The sequence below is a fragment of the Ochotona princeps genome, chromosome 3, assembly GCF_030435755.1.
Source record: "Ochotona princeps isolate mOchPri1 chromosome 3, mOchPri1.hap1, whole genome shotgun sequence".
In the NCBI taxonomy this organism is placed as follows: domain Eukaryota; kingdom Metazoa; phylum Chordata; class Mammalia; order Lagomorpha; family Ochotonidae; genus Ochotona; species Ochotona princeps.
Window position 1 is genome coordinate 27204932 of NC_080834.1, and position 12840 is coordinate 27217771.

Sequence of the window (12840 nt, forward strand, 5' to 3'; positions counted from 1 at the left end):
TTCTCACAACAGCCCAAGAAAAAGCTGTCGTTTTTATTTACTCAAAACCTCACAAGCTTCTGCACAAACAACTAATTATTCTATTTTTACTTCAAGACTAAGGAGGCATGTACAGACATTTGGTCACTCCGTCTGCACTTCAGGGCTAAGCAGGTTCCCCTAAAGATAATTCTGCAAAATACTGTATTCATATTCTTCAAAGCAAGCCATTATTCATTCTTCCACAGTAGCCATGGAGCGGCAGCCAGGACTCCAAGGCCAAGGCACATGCGATTACCTGCTAATCAGTAGTACATTCCTACCACATTTCTATTTCTGCAATTTACCCATTATTTAATGGGAAAATAAGTTACAAGGGAATAAAATCTAAAACAGAAATTTCAAATATAAAATCTCTCTACAACTGTAGACTCTACAACCCCATAAACAATGAAACAATAATCAAAAGCATTTTTCTTTAATAAAAGCATCCTTAATTCCTCTAGCCAAAAATTATAAAAGCGGCTAAAACAATCACATTTTCTATATTCCAAAACAATTGCAAAGACAGGCTAGCCGTTGAGATAACAATAACTGTATTTATTGCCACAGCAGTTTCAGCTCTCACTCCCATCACTTGCATGAATATTTAGGATATTTTCAAGCCCCTTCCCAGAAGGAGTGCTACATGTCTGGACCAAAGTCTGAGGCAATGGTTAAGTACCCAATAAGGTGTCCAAAAATGGCATGGGCTTAATTGTGCTCCTGTGTGTAAATTGTCAAAGGCCCACTCACCAAGACATTATCAGTGACATTAACCCTCAAGCTCACATCGGTTGCAAAAGCCATCTCACAGGGGCAAACAACAATGCCTCAACAGATTACAGAATTCTTAGTGGGGTGCTTGAGTGTGCATGCAACCAGGGGGTGAAGCAGCGTCAAGGTGCTCGGAGAGACATCCGCCAGGCCTTGCCAAACAGCTGGAATCTCCCCCGGGCCCTGCCAAACAGCTGGAAGCTTCCCCGGGCCCTGCAAAGCAGGGGAGCTATTCTCTTCACACCTTCATGTCATCCACACCTACTGCACGGACCCCAGCGCCTGCCACTGTCATCCTTGCTGGCAGAATCTCCTGTTTGTCAGAGGAGTGCAGAGCTTCAAGTGGCAATGAGGCTGTCTCCTTATAAAGCGACCAAGATTGATCGTGAGGCCCCAGTCCGACAGCCCAATCCAGGGTCACCACTTGGAAAAGGTTGCAGCTGCAGACACCCATCATCCACTCTGGCTGGGTCCAGCTGCCGCCCACTCTGTACTTGCTGGCGAGTGGGGCGCTCCTTGTCCTCTGGTACCTCGGACGTCTGGGCTCCTTCAGTCTAGAGCATTCTTAATGCTTGGATGTCCATGACCTTGAGCATTTGGGAGGTGTTGGCCCAGTCCTCTCCGAGTGTGTGGTGCTTCCCAGAGACTGGACGGAAGTTGTGCACGTGCCGACCAGGCCACGTGTTGCCTCTCTGCCTGTGGACGGCAGGGGCCTGGCTGCGGAGCTGGACCCCCAATGAGCGTCGTCTGTGCACGACCAGATGCCCACCCCTGCCTACCAGTGGCCTTGCGGCACAGGAGCGAAGGGAGGGAAGATGGGAGAGGATTGAGTTAATTCACTTCTCTCTTTGGGTCCTTTCGATTTTGGCTTCTCACATTTAGCACTGCGAAAGTAGCTGAACAAAGGGAGACTGATTAATTTGCCTCTATCACGTTTCAACAACCTGCTTTATCCACTATCGTGCCTGTCAGCTTTCCTTATTCAAGCTTGAAAAAAAAATTGAAAAAATTCTAGCGAGAAGGAAAGGCGGAGAGAGGGAGAGTTGTTTGTTGCTGCTCCTGTTAACTGGTTCACTCCTCAGAGATCCCCAATAGCCAGGGCTGGACCGGGTGAAACCAGGAGCCAGACTCCACGCGGGAGAGCAGCAGGTGTATTAGCCGGAAGCTGGATTGGAAGAGGAGTCAGGACTGGGGCCCAGACACGCCAACAGAACATGCAGGCGTCCCACGTGGCAGCCAAACTCACCGGGCCAGATTTCCTTGTGTTCCTTTTAGCAAGCTGTTTTTTCTCTACCTTTTTAATTTGTGTCATTAAATATAATTAGCTATTGACATTTTATCCTCCTATGTTCCCTGTCTTTTATTTCTTTTTAAAGATTTATTTTATTTTTATCACCAAGTCAGACTTAGAGGAGGACAGACAGAGAGGAAGATCTTCTGTCCAATGATTCACTCCCCAAGTGAGCGCAACGGCTGGAGCTGCGCCGATCAGAAGCCAAGAGCCAGGAGCTTCCTCAAGGTCTCCCACATGGGTGCAGGGTCCCAAAGTTTTGGGCTGTCCCGTACTGGTTTCCCAGGCCACAGGCAGGGAGATGGATGGGAAGTGGAGCTGCCGGGATTAGAACTGGCGGCCCATATGGGATCCTAGCATGTGCAAGGCAAAGACTTTAGCCGCTAAGCCACCATGCTGGGCCCATTCCCTGTCTTTTAATCATATTTATAATATAATAATATAATATAATAACAACCATGGCATTTATATTTAATGCCATGGTTGTTATTGTCATGGCTGGATTTGATGCTATCATTTTACTTTGATTTTCCATTTATTCCCATCTGTTCTTTTCAGTTTTGTATGATTTGTTTCATCCCTTTCATTGGCTTGTCATCTACAGCTTCACTTAAGAGTGCAGGTGTCGGGCCGGCGGCGTGGCCTAGCGGCTGAAGTCCTTGCCTTGAACGCCCCAGGATCCCATATGGGCGCCGGTTCTAATCCCAGCAGCTCCACTTCCCATCCAGCTCCCTGCCTGTGGCCTGGGAAAGCAGTGGAGGACGGCCCAATGTCTTGGGACCCTGAACCCACGTGGGAGACTCGGAAGAAGCTTCTGGCTTCAGATCAGCGCAGCTCCGGCTGTTGTGGCCACTTGGGGAGTGAATCAGCAGATGGAAGATCTTTCTGTCTCTCTGTGCATCTGCCTTTCCAATAAAAACAAACAAATAAATCTTTAAAAACAAAACAAAATAAAGCAAAAAGCCACATGATCTGGGGTTTATGGTGCAGGGGTTAATCCACATCACATACGATTGCTGGTTTGAGGTCAGGCTGCCCAGCTTCTGATCCAGTCCCCACTAAGGCAGTTGAGGGCGGGTCCACAGGGTTAGGTCCCTGCCACACACACTGGAGAATGGGTGGAGCTCCTGGCTTCTGGCTCCTGCTTGGCTTAGTCCCAGCCATTACAGCTATTTAGGAAGTGAACCAGAGGATGCAAGATCTCTCTCTCTCTCTCAGTAATTCTGTGTTTTAAATAAATAAATTTATTGGACGCGGCGGCATGGCCTAGTGGCTGAAGTCCTCGCCTTGAACTCCCCGGGATCCCATATGGGCGCCGGTTCTAATCCCAGCAGCTCCACTTCCCATCCAGCTCCCTGCTTGTGGCCTGGGAAAGCAGTGGAAGATAGCCCAATGCCTTGGGACCCTGCACTTACGTGGGAGACCGGAAGAGGTTCCTGGCTCCCAGTTTCGGATCGGCACAGCACCGGCCGTTGCGCTCACTTGGGGAGTGAATCATCGGACGGAAGATCTTCCTCTCTGTCTCTCCTCTCTGTATAGCTGACTTTGTAATAAAAATAAATAAATAAAAAGATCTATGTCTATATCCAGTATTACTGGATGTTTAAGTTGTTTTCCATCATCACTGCTGACAGCAGGTACATTTCAAGTGAGGAGAGCGAACCAGCATGTTTGGACAACACCACGGACCATTGAGGGGCTGCTTTCAATTCAGGCCACAAAAGGAAACGCATAGTCGCCCTGTGGCTGCTGCAAGGGAAACGCAGAAACTCAAAGGAACCTTTTCATTTATCTGCATGTTTCAACTCTTTTCATGTTCTAGGGGAAAAAAAACTTTAAAACCACAAAAAGGACACGTGTGGCTCCCTAGGACCTCGTTCCACACTGGTCTGTAGGACACTCTTTGCTCATTGCGAGTTTTTCACAATGACTTTGATATTTTTTAAAGTGTGACATTCAGTTATCTGTTCCTGACCTTTTGGCAACCCTTTAAAGTCGCACATGAGACAGAGTGCCAGCGCTGTCCCTGTGGTCCTGACCCCAGAGCCCTGCCTCTGTGTGGAACTGTGTATCTGCTGGGAGAATGGGCAGGGAATCACCTGGCAAGCTTTCCCCAGGGCCAGACACCCCTGGACGAGGGCAGGAAGCAAGACAATCCACAATGGCAAGGTAGAATTTTACATTCCTTGCAGTTTCTGCTGCCCTGGAGAATACAGGGGCCTCTAGCATTAGCCATTTTTAATTCATGGCCCATGGGCCATGTGGCATGAAGATAAGAAATGACCAGCTGGGGCTTGCATGTTGGTGTAGTAAACTAGCCCTCTGCCTGCAAAGCTGGCATTCTGTACAGGAGTTGGTTCAAGTCCCGGCTGCTCTACTTCCCATCCAGCTCCCTACTTGTGGCCTGGGAAAGCAGTCAAGGATGCCCCAAAGCCTTTTGCTCCTGGATTCACAGGGAAGACCTGGAAGAAGCTCCTGGCTCCTGGCTTTGGATCAGCTCAGCTCTGGCCATGGTAGCCATTTGGGGAGTGAACCAGCAGATGGAAGATCCTTCTCACTCTGTCTCTCCTTCTCTCTGTAAATCTGCCTTTCCAATGAAAAGAAGAGAAGAGCCTTTAGAACAGGCGGCAGTACCTCTGTGTTAGAAGTCAGTGTCCACAGTGCCAGCATTTCACAGGGTCGCTGATTTGAGTCCCGGCTGCTCCACTCCCATCCAGCTCGCTGCTCATGCACCTGCCAAACACCATGTGTCCTGGCTACCATGTAGCTGCAGAGTGAACCGGTGAAGGTGAACTTAAGAGAAGCCTTATGTTACTCAGGCTGTCCTTGGAGGGCATCTGGGAGTCCTAATTGCGGAGGGCTGCGCGCAGGCCGGGGTGCCACGGATTTGCTCACCTGGCTGGGAGGGTGGGCCCACCGGGGAAGCTCAGAGGCTTCTCACACCTCCTTGTGGCCAATGTCCACAGTGGCCAGGGCACGTTCAAACTCAACCCTGCCCACAGGCCTGGATGGGTGCAGGACTCTGCATTCCCAACCAGCTCCCAGGCCAGGCCCAGCTGCCCAAGGCAGGGGGATGGTTTGGAAAAGGGGGCGTTAAACCTTCATTGCAGTCCCTGGGAGGGCCTGGCAACTTGCATTTTGCAGGACCAGACAATCCCAGCATGCATTGGCATGCCATGGAATTCCTCTAACTTTGCCAGTGGCTTGGTCCCAGCAGGGGGAAGAAGGCAGTGCTGGTTATGGGGTGCTCACTAGGAGACCCTCAGGTAGGAACTGGGAAATGGAAAGACCCCCATTTTCCCTGGCATCCAGAAAGTTCTGTTGCGTAGATGTGGCAGAGCCCCGGGGTTCCAGGTCTCCCACGTGGGTGCAGGGAGGGGCTCACACACTTGGATTGTGCTTCACTGCTTTCCCAGCTGCATTAGCAGGGAGCTGGATCAGAAGTGGAGTTGCCGGGGCTCCACCTTGCGCCCCACTCTGGGATGCCAGCACTTCAGGTGGCAGCTCAGCTGGCTGCATCACACACGGCGCCCCCGACCCTGTGTTGCCAGGTGTGGCTTCCAGATCGACTTACAGAAGGATTCCTCTTCAGGAAAAACTAGATCCCGCCTTCGTTTCAAAACCCATCTCAGCCCCGCCCAGCTGCACATGTCCAGTGCTCCTCCTACGCCCACTGGAACAGCTCCTTTCATTTCTTGGCCTAGAAGGTTCCACCCCCACCACCTCTTCCTGTGCAGCCTGGCTTTTTTTGGGTTCAGCCTTCCTCTGACCTGCCCCCTCGCCTGCAGCGTGGGACTGACTGCGGGAAGCACCCCCTGGTTGCATTCCCCATGAGGTCACCTCCTTACTGCGGCTGCCACTCATGCAGTCGCAGGGCTGTGGTATTTCCCGTGGCTGGAGCGTGTTCCTTGTGGCTTGTGTGGGCACCAGTGCAGGCTGGGAGGAGTGAAACAGGGAACAAGCATCACTGCGCTACCTGGGCTGCCAGCAACAGGTGTCCTCCTGCGGAGCCCATGGGAAGCCCTTGGGAGAAGGCAAAGGCAGCTTCCGTTGGTGGTCCTGCCTTCCCTGTCACCCACTCATCAGGGATGTCGGTCCGTGCAAGGCAGACCTAATGTCCTGTGGGGCACCTGTGCCCAGCAGGTGCAGAGCAGGCCTGAGGCCGCAGGTGTGTGCGGGGAGGAGACAAGAGGCAGGGCCACAAGCATCAGACATCAGCTGAATGCCTGGCTGAGGGCTGTGCCCCAGGGGCTGCTGGCTGGCTGACCAAGTGTATGGATATTCTGAATGAGAGAATCAGGCTGGGCCCTGAGAGCTCAACTGGCTAATCCTCCACCTGCACATGCCAGCATCCTGTATGGGTGCCGGTTTACGGGCTGGCTGGTCCACTTCCCATCCAGCTCCCTGCTTGTGGCCCGGGAAAGCAGTCGAGGATGGCTCAAAGCCTTGGGACCCTGCACCCGTGTGAGAAACCCAGTAAAAGCTCCGGGCTCCTGGCTTCAGATCGGCTCAGCTCCAGCTGATTCTCCCACTTAGGGAGTGAACCAGCGGATGGAAGATCTGTGTGTCTGTTGCTCCTCTCCATAAATCTACCTTTCCAATAAAAACAAAGAAGCAAATAAAAATAAAAACATAAGATCTAATGCTAAGTAGGTCCTGTACTATCTGCACCCTAAACCAAGCCCCAGCCACGCCCGGAAACCCACATGCTGAGGTGGCTGGCATGCGCTCACTCACAAGTCTGTTCTGCCTGTGCCGTCCGCCTCTTCCATGCTGGGATGCAAGCAGGCCAGGACAGGGAGCTCATGGCCTGAGCCATGAGGGGAAGACAGTGCTGGGAGGGCTGGGTGGGCCGAGGCGAGCCCGAGACGCAGCGCGCACCCTGCAGCCCATCCTGCCTGCTGGCTGCTCAGTCCTCTTGGAAACTCTGAGGACATAGGTACCCTCATCAGCCCATTTCAAGGATGGGAAAGTAAAATGATTTCCCTAAAATCACGGGAGGCAGAATTTGAACCCAGACCTGCGGACCCGGAGCTGGAGGTTTTAACCTGCCGTTGGGGAACTTCCTTTGGAACAAAGTGGAGGAAGACTGCAGGGGTGCCTCAGCCATCAGGAATCCCCTGGCCCCTGGAGACCAGGGGGACCTTGTGACAGTGGGACCTGGCCTTGCAGTCCCTAAGCTGGACTCAGCCTCCAAGCCAAGGAGTTCGACAAACGCCTCTGTGCCACAGAGAGGACTCCTGCCCCCACCCGTGTCCATGGGGAAAGCTGGGGACAGGACCATGGCCAGACAGACTACTCAGCTGCAGGGAGCAGCACCTGGACCGAGTCCATCATGCACTCAGTGGCCTTACATCTACTGCAGTGTGAGACTGGGCCCCCACTTCCCAGCAGCCCAGGACGCCTCTGAAATCCCGCAGCCTCCTGGGGAGGGGATTCAGGGGGCCTGCGCCTGAGCCTGCAGCATGAGGAACTCGGGTCCAGCCAGGGAGGCAGACACACATGGAAAAGTATATGTGGGTGAGGGGCCCGTCACCGCTCAGTACAGCAAGGGGGTCTCTGGATAGTACCGAAGGAGAGTTCAGCAAGCAGCTGTAGGCGGGCAGGTGGCCGTGGGCAGGCAAGTGGCAGTAGACGGGCTGATGGCTGTGGGCAGGCAGGTGGCCATGGGCAAGCAGGAGACCATGGGTGGGAAGTTAGCTGTGGCCAGGCAGGAGGCCGTGGGTGGGCAGGTGACCATGGGGGGCAGGTGGCCGTGGGCGGGCAGGAGGCCATGGGTGGGAAGGTAGCTGTGGGCAGGCAGGAGACCGTGGGCAGGCAGGTGACCATGGGTGGGCAGGTGGCCGTGGGCGGGCAGGTGGCAGTAGGCGGGCTGATGGCTGTGGGCAGGCAGGAGGCCATGGGTGGGAAGGTAGCTGTGGGTGGGCAGGGGGCCATTGGTGGGCAGGTGGCCATGGCAGGTGGCAGTGGAGGTACAGGTGGCTGTAGGCGGGCTAGTGGCTGTGGGCAGGCAGGTGGCTGATCCGTGAGCTGTGGTGACTGGGGCAGGCGCTAGTCAGACAGAAGAGACAATGTAATAGCCAGCACAGGCTGAGGAGGAAGGCTCAGGGCATGGAGCGTGGGTGTGGACAACCACGGACATGGAGGAGACATCAGGGAGCTCCCAGCACCCACACTTAACCCCGATGGCCCAGGGAGCTATGGACAATTGCCAAGGGAGGCAGGACCGAGGAGCCTTGCTTCCTGTGTGGGTCGCACGGGGCAGCAGACACAGGCTGCTGGGGCTTTGGCTGTGCCCTGGCCGGCATGCTGCAGGAGGAAAAGGAGTTGTCCATGGCCCCGCCCCCCGGCTCTCACCATCTGCTCTGCTGCGTTGGGCAGGGCGGTGTGACTGAGAATGCGGCTGCCCTGCCAGCCCAAGGCAGGCAAGGGACGCAGGGTGGTCTCTGATGTCGTAGAAGTGGTGTCAGTTGTGTGTGTTGCTGCCCTGACACCCACAGAGGGTACCAGGCCAATCCGTGCATATGGGTCCCGCTCATAGCCTGCAGGAAGGACTGAGTTCCTGTTTGCTTTCGCTGAGCCCCTGATTAGTGCACTTGAAGTTGACTCAGTTCTCTCATCTCTCAGATCAGTTGCCAGAGTACCTGTCTGTACTGCTCACAGGCTCCTGCTGGCTGCCTTGGGGGCTCACGGTCCCTGCAGCCCCCACAGGGGCCCCTGTGCACAGGGGAGGGGGGACAGCGCCAGTGCCCTCCTCACCTCAGGGTCGTGGGCGCCTGAGGGTGGCTCAGGGCAGCCCAGGGCAGCTCCACTTCAGCCCGAGGGACAATCATACAGTGGTCTCCTCTGGGTGGTCCCTGTTGGCTCTGCTCCAAGATGCGTGCCCAGAGTAAGAGGCAGAGAGAGAGTCTGAGGTGTCTGGAGTAGCCCTAGGTGCCTTCGGTTTTGCCCGTGACCCTAGCACGCAGTGGCCAGCAGGTGGAGCTGGTCCAAGGTAGGATTTGGCCGCTCGCTGGGTTCCCCCTCAGAGGCCATAGCCCCACACTATGCACACCACTGGTAACCACAGAACTTCAATTGTTGCATCAGATTTGCATAAAATTTCTGGGTCACTGAAAACGAAGGTGAACTCCTCATCACCATCACTGTCACCATCGGCAGCGTGGTGGATTACTCCGCTCAAGCCGCTAGGCACTCGGGAGGTGCCCATGCCCGCTGCATGGGAGCTCCGGGAAGGAAGCAGCTGGTCTGGGTGGGGGTGTGCTGCAAACTGGAAGCTGTCCCCCAGGGACATCTCCTGGGGTCCCTGGGCCCACACACCCCTGCCCCCGCCACGTGACGGCACGAGGAGGAGGGACTTCAATGAAGTGCTTGAGGGCCAAGGTATCGCCTCACACGGGATGTCCCTGGTGTGGAAGGTCCAGCCAGGTCAGACCTGCACCCTCTTCCTGCCCAGCAAGGGTCCCCGCCAGCCCCCTGACCCTGAGCTCAAACCGCCAGCTTCCAGAACACAGAGAAAGTGCTTCCTGCTGTCCGTGCCACCCGACTGCTGGGAGTGTCCATGTGGAACTTTCGGGAACATTCTTTCTGGCTTCCCTCCGAAGAGCTCTGTTCAGTGGCAATGAGCTGGCTGCTCACCTGCGCCTTGTGGCCTCCCTGTGGAGAGGAGAGGTCACCAGTTCTGGCCAGCCTGACCTGGCCAGCAAGGACAGGTGCACAAGCATCCTGCGCTTGAGGGGGAGGCAGTGTTGACACCGTTCTGTGTCAAGAGCCTGGCTGTGGCTCCAGTGCGGGCAGCTCACCTAAATGGGGTGAGGGGGGACATCCAGGACCTAGCAGGGCACACAGCGTCGGTGAGCAGTGGGCAGCAGCACCTCACCCGGGCCTTCGGCGGCCACAGGGAGAACCCAGAGGGAGACATGGGGCCCTTCCTTCCTGCCCTTCTCTCAGCTGCTCCTTACCCCCAGGGGCATGAGGGTGACCCGGGCAAGGAGATGTTGGGATCACTGGAAGCCACTGATATGCCGTGCAGGTGACCAGCAAGGCTCGTCCTTCCCCTGGGGCCACATTCCAGAAGGTGACTTTTGAGGGAAACATCTCCCGCGACCTCAGGAATGCACAGGGACAGATGCCGAGCCCGTTCAAAGTCACATGGGGACAAGGTGACATCAGTGGAACTGGGGGAAAATGAGACAGCGTAGTAACTCCATGTGGGTGCTGCTCCATGAGGAACTACTCTGTTTAAGATTGCATTGTTGATTGGCAAGGCCAAGTTACAGCGAGAGAAGGAGAGAGAAATTGAGATTGCCATCTGCCGGCCACAGTGGGTCAGACTATAGCCAGGAGCCAGGAGCTTCTTCTGCGTCTCCCATATGGGTGCAGGGGCCCAAGCACTTGGACTGTCCCAAGCACAGCAGAGGCAGCTGGGGCTCGAACTGGCACCCCATGGGATGCCAGCATTACACGCAACAGATTTTACCACTACACCATGGCACTGGCCCCAGAGCTACTCTCCTTATTCTACAGGAGCCCCACCTGGACTTGCTGCATCAGACGACAGGACCCACTGAGCAGGAACACCTGCAGTGCAGGTCTGGCTTCCCGCTCTCGGCCACGTGGGCCCTGGGAGCCCAGGAGCACCTCCGGGGTTGCACCCCTTTATCATGCATGTTCCTGCATTCACTGCAGAGCCGGGAAAGGGCGCAATTGAATCCCCCCCGCCTGCAATGTTGTTCTCTTTGTCCTCCTGGACTCTGTGGGGGGCCAGCAGAAAAAAATCCTACTCCAAAGTGTCAAGTGTGTTCATTATCTGTAGACAAGCAGAGACTCCTGGGATGTGTCAGAAAGCGCTCTAATTACAACTTTCACCTCTGAAAGAGACTAAATATCTGCCTCCGAGTGATGTCATCGACTCTATTCCTGCTGCCAATAAGTCTTAAAAAAATAAAATAACATAAGGACAGGCACAGTGACGCAGTTAGCTGAGCGATGGAATGAGCCAGAGCATTCCATGGGGAGCACTGGGTTGAATCCCGGCTGCCCTGCTTCCTTGCCAGCTTCCCGGTAAGGCCCCTGGGAGGACGGCGGAGCACTCAAGCGCTTCGGGCCCTGCCACCCGTGTGGGAGATGAGCTCCTGACTTCTAGCTTCGGCCTGGCCCAGCTCCGGCTAGTGCAGCCACTTGAAGGATCCTTCTCTGTCTTTTATTTTGATTTTCAATATGTATATTAATAGCACCAAGTGGAACTTCAGACCAGAGCACAGGCAACGCATTCGTTACAAAGGAGGAGAATCGCTTTCCTACGTCTGGCAAGGCTAGCCAGGCGTGGCTTCCCCCCAGCACGGCCACTTGCAGGGAAGGCCCACAGATCCAGCCCGGTCACCCTGGGGGGATGCTGGTGAGGGGCCACAACAGCAGATACTGGGCACGGCAGGTGCCTTAGAATGCTTTTGGGCCAGGCTCCCCCGCCTCCGGGCTGACACCCAGGGTGAGGAGGCCACGGCCTGCAGTTGAAGAGGGTGCAGGCCGCTTCGGGTAGGCCTCGTCACCCGAAGGTGTCTGTCCCTGAGGCCGGCTCTAGCCCTGGGTCCAGGCACCATGCCCAGGCAGTCCCTCGTCTTACCCAAGCCACTAGCAGCTGACCTGGGGGCTGTCATCTGGGTCACATTCCTCAGCCCACACTAGGTGTGCAGAGTCCAGTCCGAGGGTGAGCTGCCCAGGTGCCCGGGGCGGGCTCTTGGCAGCCCAGGCTGGCAGGCTCTGCCCCAATGCATGACTCAGGGTCCTAGACAGACAGGTTGTGGCCCAGGGACAGCGGTAGTGGGTGGTGGATGTGGGGATGTGGACTCGTGGGTGTGTGGGAGACGGCAGGCTAGCCCTTCTCTGAAGGTATGCTGACCACTGGGAAATTATCAAGTTGGTTACCCAGTTGCCTGCCTGTCTCCACGGCAGGTGCAAAGGCTCAGAGAAGGCCTGGAGCCTTGCAGACCCCACAGGGCCTGCACTTCACCGTATTTTTAATTTTTTTAAAGATTTACTTATTTTTGTTGGAAAGTCAGATATACAGAGAGGAAGAGAGACAGAGAGGAAGATCTTCTGTCCGATGGTTCACTCCTCAAGCAGCCGCAACAGCTGGAGCTGAGCCACTCCAAAGCCAAGAGCCAGGAGCTTCTTCCTGGTCTCCCACGCGGGTGCAGTGGCCCAAGCACTGGGCTGTCCTCGACTACTTTCCCAGGCCACAAGCAGGGAGCTGGATGGGAAGTGGGGCAGCTGGAATTAGAACCGGAACCCATATGGGATCCCGGTGCGTTCAAGGTGAGGACTTTAACCAGTACGCTATCTCACCGGGTCCACTGCATTTATTTTTTTTTAAAAATAGAACTTGTTTGCAGAAACTGTCTGCAAATTGAGGTTCACTTGTCGGGGGGGAGAGGGGGCACCTTTGGCAGAGGGGGGCCAGTTCAAGATGTGGTCACTATGAGTCAGTCTCGCGGGGGGAAGGGGCGGCTGGCCCGTGCTGTACTCACCTCCTCCAGAGTTGCCGCAACCTCTGCGGCTACTGGCCGGGCTCTAGTCGGCCCATTTCCACCCAGGAAAGCATGGAAGGAAGTGAGGATTGATAAACCCTGGACCGGATCACTGGAATTCCAGGCCCTGACAGGGAGGTGGGTGTGTCCGGGGGGACCAGGTCGTGTCTGCTTTTGCCAGTTTACAGCACCAAGGCCTCAGGCACAACAGGAAACACCCCCAGCCTG